This window comes from Protopterus annectens, chromosome 16.part0 (assembly GCF_019279795.1).
Source record: "Protopterus annectens isolate FY-2018-M chromosome 16.part0, PAN1.0, whole genome shotgun sequence".
Taxonomy (NCBI): Eukaryota; Metazoa; Chordata; order Ceratodontiformes; family Protopteridae; genus Protopterus; species Protopterus annectens.
The window spans coordinates 194,233,219-194,244,980 of NC_056750.1; positions in this window are offsets into that span (position 1 = coordinate 194,233,219).

Genomic DNA, 11,762 nt, shown 5'->3' on the forward strand with positions numbered 1-11,762 from the left:
AGTAGTTAATGCTACTGCCTCAGCACAAGTCTGACTTGTATGTTGTCAGAGAACACTTTATACCAGATGACATTATCAGTGTCTGGTAAGAAAAAAATGTTGGTAGTATCACATACTGCCCAAAAATGGTCTGCAGAATGAGAGTTAACTGAACGCACATGTGCACGCGCACACACACACACACACACACACACACACACACACACACATTGACTGCAGTGAAATTAAAACCTCTTCCTTCCAAGTTAGTCAAGCTAGACAACACAGTACTTAATGCTAACACCACAGCACAAGTCTCACTTGCATTTTCAGAGAACATTTTATAGCAGATATAAACAGTGTATGGTGAAAAGACATTAGGAGAGCTGTATGCAATTGCTGTGTAGCCATGTACAACTGTAAAAGTTTGTTCTGAATGAAGACATAGGCTCATGCTCTTTAGACTATGTACACACACACAGACATATAAGCACACCCACAAGTTGACTTTTGGGCAATGCGAACCCCCACCTAAGTAGTTAGTCCAGCTGCATAACACAGTCCTTAACATTCATTCCATCACATAAGTCTGATATTATTATTTTCATAGTGGTCTTTATAAAAGATGACATTATCATAACATTGCAGGTAACATATACTGTTATGAGACTTGTCAACAAAGGCTGGACTTCAGATTTACTTTTGTGATTGAAATGTGCAAAAATACTTTTAAAGATATCTTGGTGACCTTGATGAAATAAGCTGTCATGAATGCATATTGCAGAACTGAGACATACATGTACCTGTTTCTCCGTCTAGTTGTTTAGATAACACACACACACACACACACACACACACACACACACACACACACACACACACACACACACACACTTTGGAAACAGCAGTATTGCAAGTGTTGATGCACATGTGTTCATATTCAGATGAATTGATGTCCACAGTACTAGATTTTTCTGACAATATCAGTGTGTTTTAATCAGTGATGACCAATGTCCAGTGCCAGTATAAACCCACAACAAATATAACAATGCAATTGTGCTCTTTATTTCTGTAGTGTACTTGACAGTGGACCAATTACTGATATGTCATTTGCAAGTGCATTGCTGCAGGGCACACATGAGTCTGAGTCATGCCTCATAAATGTACAGATTCTTGCAGAATGGCCAGATTTTAGCCTCATATTTTGGTCTGTTTTCATATAAAATTGTGGTTTTCTGGCAAAGTATTGGCAAGTCATCGAAAATTAAAGTCAGAAAATAATGACAGACATTTGATTTTCAAAATTCATACTCTTTGGAAAATACATGCTAATGCAAAACCTGATATGCTATGAACCTTTTAAGTTTGTAAGAGCAATATGTAAAAAAATGTTCCTATTTTTGTTCTTTTGTCCCCACCATAATTTTTAGCTTTGTCCAGAATTCTTGCTGTAAGAGGTTGAGAGGTATGACCTGAGTAAGTATGTCTTCGGTGAAGAACACTCACCTTCCCTTCTTTTGTGTTTATGAATGCCTTTTGATGAATAACCAAAGTAAGACATGCCAAACACCTGTTTACATAGTGCATCGCCAAGAAACTGATTTGTGTGAATGATGGCAAAGTGTTAGCGCATGCAAGATTCACATTTTATGAATACAACTTCAACTTGAGAAGTAGTTATGACTATATGTTATGGGAGAAATAGCGGACAGATACTATGCTGTTCCTACTGTAATTTATATTGGAAATGATGCATCATAAGTTTTATGACGTTAAGAACTGTTGCTATTGCCTTCCCTATTTGCGTGGAATTAAGGGATGAGCAAACATGGTTCTCTGCCTAAATGTAAAAGTAGTAATATTTTTATTGGTTCATCTCACTTCGTGCAACCAGTCTAAGTGACAATGTGTGGCTGTTAGCTCTCTGGAAAGTACTGAGTGTAAAAACTACACCTCTTTATGACCTCTCCCTGTGGCATCAGGAGTAAGAGCAGTAAGCTCCTGGTCAAAACAAAGAAGATAGGGTTCAAATCCAGGTTATTCACTTTTTTTGATAGATAGTGTCAGAATGGCATTAGCTAAGTAAATGTGATCATTACTGCAAATGTGACAAACAATGACTATGGTAAAGTGTGTGTCTTCCACAATTTATATCATTAATGTCCACCAATATACACTTGTACAACTATTAGGTGCTTTGCAGGCTTCACTGCAAATCACAATTTAATTGAGTGTACATCTTTCTAGACATGAAAGGTGTGGTACATGTTTTCAAATTATAATCCTGACTCAGCTGATATGCTAACTATTTGTGTATGGCCATATACCCTGAAAAATGTGTGCAGTATGCTTTGTCACAGTAAGCACAGTTTCCACATCATATTAGATGAAAATTTTATCAATCAGCTGAACATGTCACAAGCAGAAAACTACTGATAATGTTAAAATATTCCACAGTGCATGAGCACTGAGACTATTGCATTAAGGTAACATGTTAGTATTATCCATCAGCACAGTCAAGTCAGTCTGTAGACGCCAACCGTCAATCTAAGATAGATACACATGCAGAGTATTTGGATGGATGATGAAAACAAGGCGAGGTGAACATACACCTAGCAGTTTTTTTTAATGGCACATTACTGGTTCTTTTGTGGCCTGTTGTCATTATTAACTTTACATGATGTGTAGCATGAAGTGACTGACAAAACAGGAAAGAAGACTTAGTGGGACAACAGGCTTATGACAAGTAGAACAAAGTTATATAAATATATGATGATAGTAGGGATGGACATCACTTCAGATACAGAGTTTTGGGTAGTAATCAATATATCTCCACAAAAAATCTTAACTTTGGCAAATTTTAATATCTGGATGATTAAATATATCTTATACATATGTCATCACACTATGAAATGATGAGAAATGAATCTGGAATCAAACCCTTGAAGATATGAAGATATTGCCAAAAATGTTAGTTAAGTCAACACTCCACAGAGTAATTTGCATTTTTTACATTTAGCAGTCTAAACAACTGTCAGAGTAAATTTTTCAAAGTACTGCTTTTACTCTGGTTTAACTCTGTGTTCATTTAGCCTAGTGAGTTTAAGCAACATTGCATGGAGATAACTGGACTAGTGCAGCTGATGGCAAAACTTCAGCAGGTTTTACCGTAAGACATGAGACATTCACAGCCACTCAGCATTGGTGCACAATGCCAAACTCTGTGTAAATGCAGAGGACAAAAAGTGAAGGCTTTATTAAGGACTGCTTCTGGTCATATGAGTGATATGTGATTCTATTTTTTTACCAAATTGACCAAACAGGTGTGAAAATGGAGTAGATATGAAAGTGGTGAAATGGGAGGCAAGCAGGGAGAAGAACAAAAGGGAATCAATAAAAGAGTTTGCAGGATGGAATTAGGAAACAACCCCAGCTATCCGCATTTTTAACACTGTAATCTGAACATGGATAGAAAATTTGAATTGGACTGTCACCACAACACTGTATAGCCCATTGGACCAAATCAAGTGTGTGAAAAAGACAGTGTGAAGTGGAGAGCTATCTATGGGACAATATATATATTTTTTTGAGAGAAGTGACAAGTGCCGATTTTTTATTTTTTTTTAAGAAAATAATGTTGTGGGAGGGACATAGGAATGTCAGAATCAGGTAGATAGGCTAGGTGAGGAAAAAGGTACAGACAAACAAGACATACACGGGGATAGTGATGAGCACAAGACTAAGGGACACCATGATTGAGATAGGTAGGGGACATCTGAGGCACATGCCCATCAAACATGGGAACAGTAAGAATCTTGTTCTCACCCTCAGAACTGCCATCTCTGTCCCCTTCAACTTCCTATGGGATTGCTTGACATGGGGGTCTTTTTTTGCATTCTGAGGAGCAACTTCTCTAGATGCCTGAGGTGAGTACTAATGCCAGTTTCTACTGACTCATGCAGCATTCCTGGCAGCTGCTGGTGGGTGAAGTAATCCCCATTTACATCAATACTCCCAGGGGGTACTAATGCACCAGCAGCTGGGGCAATGCTACCTGATGTGGATGGATTAGGTATTGTAGGGGCAGCGGAGGCAATACTGCCAGGTTGCATCCCAGAGTTGCTGGGTGTTGATGCGGCAGCCAGTTGAAGGTCGGTGGGCTAAACTGCAATAGTTGGCCTACCTCCCTGTGCTGAAAATCATTTTGTTTGTTAGCAGAAAAGTATGCCACCAGAATGTTGTGATTCCAGGTAACCCAAGGGGCAAAAAGAGATAAGGGGCAGGGTGAGATAAAAAAAAAAAAAAAGAAAGCAGATGATTAGAGCCATTATATGTGACATTCAAATTCTTTATTACAATAAATATATTTTTATTATTATATTAGCTATATACAGCTTTCCAAATCCAAAATAGGATTGTGAATTGTAACAAGTAATCCTTGCAATATGCAGATACTGCATATATGCTTCTAAAGATAATACAGATTAATTTAACAAGGCATTAAATCCAATGTTTCTGAAATTAAAATTAAAAATTGATATTTTTGTAATTTAAATGCATTTGTTGCTTGTGTGAAATGAACCCACCAAATCTGAATGCACTATTATACTTGCCTAGTACAGTTACCAAGAACTACAGAATAAAGCATACACGCTTGCTTTAACAGTTAAGATCTGCATGCTAAAGTTGCTAGTCATGTATGGAAGAGCAATAATTTTAATACAATCATGTTAATTTTTGCTGCATACACCCTTGCCTCTTTGAGTCTGTCTAATTGTTCAACATGTGCCTCTCTGTTCACTGAAATTTCATGAGCAGCCAAAAAATAAAGAAGGCTAGAAAAATAGAACTGAAGGTATTATGCATACCAGTCTTGGCTATCTACACTTTCTATATCAGTTAAAATTGCTTTATCTGTATACTTACACAACTGTGGGATGTCAGCAGTCCTAAACTCATCCAGACACTGGTTGAGATGTGTCTGCTTGTGCCATTTCTGGTCATTATAGTGGTGCCTGCATTGCTCTCCAGTATGTGGTATTCCAGTCACACTGGAAACAGCTTTGGCTTGTCTGTTCCAAGCCTCGGCATTATACTGAGCCCCAGGATAGTCTCGCTGCAGTAGCCTACAGCTATAGTGCTTTATGAGGAGTGAAACAAATATTGTTGACTCCTCCACACCCCACCTTTGGGCCCTGAATTGGGTGCGCTCATTCCTTGCTTCTGCCATGTCTGTGCAGGTTCTCCAACAACACTAAAAGTGTTTTCTCACCAGTTTGCGATATTGCGTTTTATGGCCAGTCCGCAAACCTGCACAGCCATGCCAACTGCATTTGCATGATGTTGCACAGAGAGAAAAATTACATAGATACATACAAATATTTCAAGCATGGACATTAATGCCCTTCTAGCTTGCAAATATACCAAAACTCTCATTCACATAATAAGTATCCAGGCTGTTCTTAAAAATATCTAAACTAGTGCTTGCTTTAATAGAATTTGGTAGTCTGTTCCATGCATCAGCTACTCTGTTGGAGGACATATTAGTACACTTCTCATTCCTATAGAATCTCTTTTTAATTTCTCCAAGTCTTTTGGGCTTCTAATACCATGATGGAAATGGACCCCATTCCTAAGTCAAAGTACAATTAAAGTTCATGAAATTAGTATTATTTTAATCTTTGATGTCAGCCAGTAGTGCACTCGGACTGTGGCCAGTAATGACTCCTTCTGCAGTTCGTATGGATTTACATGTATTGGTAGCATGTCTAAATATGATTGTAGATTCTTTTTTAAAAGACCCGTTGCTCCTACTACTATTAGAACTGTCTGGGTATCTTTCTTCCACATTGCTCTCATTTCTGCCAGCAAATCCTGATATTGTATGACTTTGTGTCTCTCTGTATGCAAGACACTGTAGTCACTCACTGGGTGTGGCAATTTCAATGATCAATGCTACTTTTGTCTTCTTTTCTTGGACTACTATATCCGGTTTTCTAGCATCTGTCTTTTGAACTGTTGGTAATGGATGATCCCATGTGATGTAAACTTCTTAATTTTCTATGATGCTTTGTGGATCATGTTTCCAGTGTTTTTCAGCCACTTCAATACCATAATGTTTGCACAATCTCCTACATAAGTTGTCTGATGATTCTCTAGTACTTTTTGTTAACCTCAAATATTCCCAGAGGTATTTGTCACTAAATACCCTATATATCTGAATAAGATCTCTTCTTAGATACCTGTACAAGTTCAGATATTTTAGTCTTTCATAATAACTTACATTTTCACATCCATGAATACCCTTGGTATATTTCTGCTGTACTCTTTCCAGTTTACTCAAGCTTGTTTTCTTATAGGGTTTCCATATTGTTATTCCATACTCAAGTTTGGGTCAGATGTAACTAACAAACAATTACTTCATTGTTTTTGATTCCTTAGACTTTATACATTTTTATACAACCTATAGTTCAATAACTATCATTAACTAATTATTAATTGATGTGATTAGAAAAACTCATTGCTGAATCGACCCATCTACCCAGGTCCTTAAATGAGTCTACAGTTTCAATCACTGTGTGCTGTATTAAATATTCACCTTTCAATTTATGCCCTCCAAATCTCATATGCTTAGTGTTTGATGTATTTATCAGCGTATTATTCTCCTGTGCCCAAATGGTTAGTCAAGTTATTTTGCAGACATGCCTTATCTGTAACACATGTAATTAGTTTACCCAATTTCAGGTCATCTGTATATATAAAGTAGAACACCTCAGATGAAAACATTAGATCTGAAAGATATAATCTAAACAAGTAAGGGCCTAGGACAGAGCCCTGTGGGACACCCTGACTGTAACCAAGGATTTTGCCTGACCAGTTGTATATTTGCCATATCCTTTTTGTAAGCCATGAAGCTATCCATCTTATCAAGAGTACATAAATACCTAGTTGTACTAATTTATTGATCGGTGTTATGTGTATGACCCTGTCAAATGCTGAAGTTAAATCTATATAAATTACATCACAGCACAATTTTTCATTCATAGCTGTTATTATATTGTTATAGAACATCATGTTACAGGTGGTAATAAATCAGTTTTCAACATATGCATGCTGATATATGGTTTCAAAGCTCAACCTATCCACTTCTGAAAATAACTTATCCAATATTACCTGCTCCATTATTTTTCCAAAACATGAAAGTAGACTTAAGGACCTATATGACTCTGGGGTTGACCTATTCCCCTTTCCCTTAAAAACAGGTTTAATAAGCGCATGTCTCCAATCTTGAGGAATCTCCCCATAGTTATATAATCCAGTGAATAATAGATATAATTATAATGTAAGTCCTTGCTGAAGTGTTCTCAGGTCATTGTTACTTATTCCGTCTCCTCCCTGTGTTTTCTTTGGATCCAGTTTGCGCAGTCCTTTTTCAATATAATCTAATTTGATTCCAGCATCTGGGGTTACCTGGATGTCACTAGGACAACTTACCACCACTTTTGTGGAACCAAACTGTTTTGCATAAGATTTCGTAAATATATCTATAATCTGTTGTGCCTGAGAATAAATTTTAGAATCTCCACACAGTTTATCAGTTTATCAGTTTGTGTGTCTTTACTCCTTCTACATCTTCTGTATCTATAAAAAGGTTTCCTATTATGCTCAATATCTTTATACAAATTTTCTTCAAATTTTTCTTGATCTTGTCTCACACTATGCTTAACCTGTTTGTCCAGCTTGTTTATTTCAGTTTTCAAAGTTGTAGTTTGGCGTCTCTTCCATTTCTTATATTTTTTGTTTCTCTCCTTAATCAGATGTTTTGTTCTTATGGAAATATATCTGCCTGATGTTGTATGCCTAGATCCTGATTTTTTTGATTTTTTGCACTTTGCCAAAGAGGAAGGGATGTTTATGAAATAAGAAGGATAATGTGACATTTGGCATTAATTTATGGCATGTGTGCTGCCATACCAGGCCACAGATTGTCCAGTGGTCAACACTGATATGTTAAATGACTTGGCTTTTTTTAAAACCTGAGTTTGTGGTGATCAGTTTTATTACTTGACACATATTTTGAGGTACCTTACACACTGATAAAAGTAATTTGTACAATGTGGGATTCAAACCTATGTAAAATAGGGAAATGCATATTTTCACAGACGTGTTTTTTCTCATTGTCACAGACGTGTTTGCCAAACATGGTCATTACTAATACACACCTTAATGAGTGACTGGTGCTATACTCCAATTAACCAGTACATGTGTGGCATGACAAGGTCCTGGTTTATGCATTCTCAGGTGTGATGCAGGAGTAATGTGTGGCAATATACTGGAAATGCATATACTTGTATTACTTTCAGTGCAGATGTTTGAGTTCTTGTTCAGACTACACAATACATTTTGTTTTACAGTTATACTTGCGTTAGAAGAGGTGTGTAGATGACTGTCAGTAAACTAAAGTCCATCCCAGGTCTGAAAGTACATTTATAATTACAGAAACATAACTGTCATGCTACAGCAGTTACACATATAATATATATGATACCATGTCTATGCCCAATCAACCTGCTATACCTTAGTATTGGTATGTAGAATTATCTTTATATTCTAAATTTTTTGAACAATTACAGTGAAACAAACACCCTTAATAAAAAAGTGGAGTGTGCTAGATTAGAACCCTGGCTCAGCTTGGTTCTGGATATGAAAATGCACCCAGTGCAACAGTGAAAGCTATGCAGCAGGTGTATATTTTATACTCAGTACTGTCTAGAGTGCTGATGGTCATGCATCACCTCTTAACCTGTTTGTGCAAAGGAAATTGAACCAAAAAATTGTTCTATTTTTTTTCCTTAAGCAATGAACCATGTTTATGCAAAGGTGAGCAACGCACAAATGTAACAGGCAATAGCAAATTTATACTCCTGTAACTACTGTGGAACTTGAACTGTGGTTTACCTATCATATCTATTGTGTAAAGTATTTATACTTTGTTCCACATGTACAGTTGGGTCACAGGTGTAATATCTGTGCTACATGTACAGTTGGGTCACACGTGTAATATCTGTGCTACATGTACAGTTGGGTCACAGGTGTAATATCTGTGCTACATGTACAGTTGGGTCACAGGTGTAATATCTGCTGCCATTATCATCCAAGTTGCTAACCAGAGTGCAATGCCACTAAATGTGCTTGCTCTTCTTAAGGCAAACTACATTTTTATACATTTAACCATGTTTGTGCTAAGCTGCAAGCCAAGTAAATGTTAGAGAAAAAAATAAATTAAAAATTTTGAAAAAAACATTAATCAAATGTTCAACAATTACACAGCTCTGAGTCTGAGCTATGAGTAATGAAATAGCAAAGCACACAGTTGTAATGTATTATCTGTGTTTGCCACATACACAGCCTTGTAACAGCAATCAAATCCTATGTATTCAAGCAATTCATATTTCCTCTACAGTATTAACAGGACATATGCTTAGCGCATTCTCAGTTGGTTGTACATGTGTGGCTAACATATTTACTGCAATGAGTGATCACACAACCATTTCTGAATATGTTTACACAAATGCAGCTCTGTCTTCTCTTTGTATTTTGTTCATTCTTCCCTTATCTCTGCTGTGATCTCAGACATGCAGTTTGTAGTGCATTTTGCATAATGTTTCTTTAAATGTGTGATTAAAAATACATGGCAGTGAACAAGTTTTCAGCAAAAGCAGGAGGGTTTTGCTATTATCAAACAAAAATGATAAATGTGTGCTGTTTCATTTCATTTAAAAGCTTGCTGAAGTTAGTTCCACACTTTGAAGGTGTATCCTCATTGACCACATCCACTTTAGGGAAGGTTGTCTTTATTGCAGTGTTGGTCTTCTCTCTTACACTAATCATTCACAGTTGCAAGCCATTAGCAGCTAACAATGGTGTAGAGCTTACACTATGTTTACATCTGCTACTCTAAGTCAAAAGTTTGGTACTCAGCAACTCTAATGAGTTACCTCATTTGCATCTTCACAATGCTCAAAGGCCTGAATCAATGCTATAAAAGTAACCATGTAGCCAGGGGAACTTGAAGGTGGGGAGACTTGTGTATTTGAACAAAACAGAAGATTGGTATTCATTAGAAGGAGATTTCTCTTCAGAGGATGCTTACACTTTTACTAAGGTATGCTTGTATTATTCAAATACATTCTAGATTTTGTAAAATGTTACAAATGTATTTATACATCCAGGAGAAAATGGAATTTTTATCTTTATGTACTTTTTATACTTCACTGTTAGCATAGACAGTTTTAGCAGACATTGACATTTGTGGGATAGACTGGTTATACTTTCAGCCCAACTATTTTTCCAAAATTTGATTTTTCAGTACTTTATGTTAGACAGAAATGTAATGTACATGTCACTGACACTGGTGTAATGCTTCTGGGATGGCACAAGGCAACCTCCACAGGAGTGGTGGACACAGTGAAAATTGACTGGTATTCATAGATTGAATTTTCTGCTGAAAATGTGTACACATCCTTATAATTGTATGGAAAGCATATAAACATTACTAATGTGGTATTTCTTGGTTTGTACAAAACTTCATTTGTTTGATGTTTTGAGGGTGGGGAGCCACCTATCATTCTGTGGTCTGAAAAGAGAAGTGTGTTTCAAGTGCTTTTTTGTTGAAAATGTGTAGACATCCTGATATTTCTGAGTTAAACATATATACATTACTTATGTGGTACTTCTTGGTTTGTACAAACCTTTGTATGTGAGAAGGAGGTGGGACAACCACCGAACATTCAGTTTTACTAAATGAAAAGCATGTTTTAAGTGCTTAAAGTTGAGAAAATGGTACACAGGCTGATTTTTTGTAAAAAAATACATTAGTTATGTAATATTTATGTGTTTTATCCTTCTCTGTTTTATGTCACATAGGATTATTGCACCCAAGTCTACAAATCCACAACCCCCCCTTTCAGTAACATAGAAAATGAGGTCATAATACAGGCTCTGAGGCATTTCCTGCTTGATACAGGCCTTGGGGATATGACTGCAAGAAAAGAGATTTGGAACCAGTTAGTCAATGATGTCAACACAGTTGGCGGTCACACCCGAAATTATGATTAGGTATAGTATCGGTCCACTGATATCATTTCATCAGAACAGAAAGGGGTAGCTGCAGTTGTCCAAGAACAGCTGGCTATGGGGGTGGTCCTGCTACCAAGCCATCACTGACACCAAATGAGGAGTTCCTGTCCACTGTCAGAGAGCCAGACAGCTCAGTGAAGACTGTGCACCATGTGCTTTATGTCGGTGCTGATATGACTGGGAGGACGTGTGTGTCCAGGAGCAGATTCCAGGCAAGCTTCCATATGGCAATATTTATATTTGCTTTAAGAATAAAACATATAATTTTACTACTACTTTCTCTAATATTTTTTTTTTGTATCTGTAGCTATTGATAAGTAATAGTGTTAAACAAGATTGTTGTTTAGTACACATAGGTGTGGGTGGACAGCTCAGCCAAGTTTCATTTTCACCTATTTCTTACAGGACATATAGGCAATTGTGTATTCACTATTCCCCCAAGTTATTCCCATAGTGATGCTTAATTGCCATTGTTTTTTTTGCTTAATTTCTTCCAGGACCATCCTCCCTGCAAAGTGTGGAGACATATGCATATGGTAAGCAAATGTTTTATTTACTTATTACAAAGCATTATTTAGATATATAATTATCTGTATGTGTGAGGGCATAATCAGTATCTGTATTGCTGTACCATCTGGGTTTGG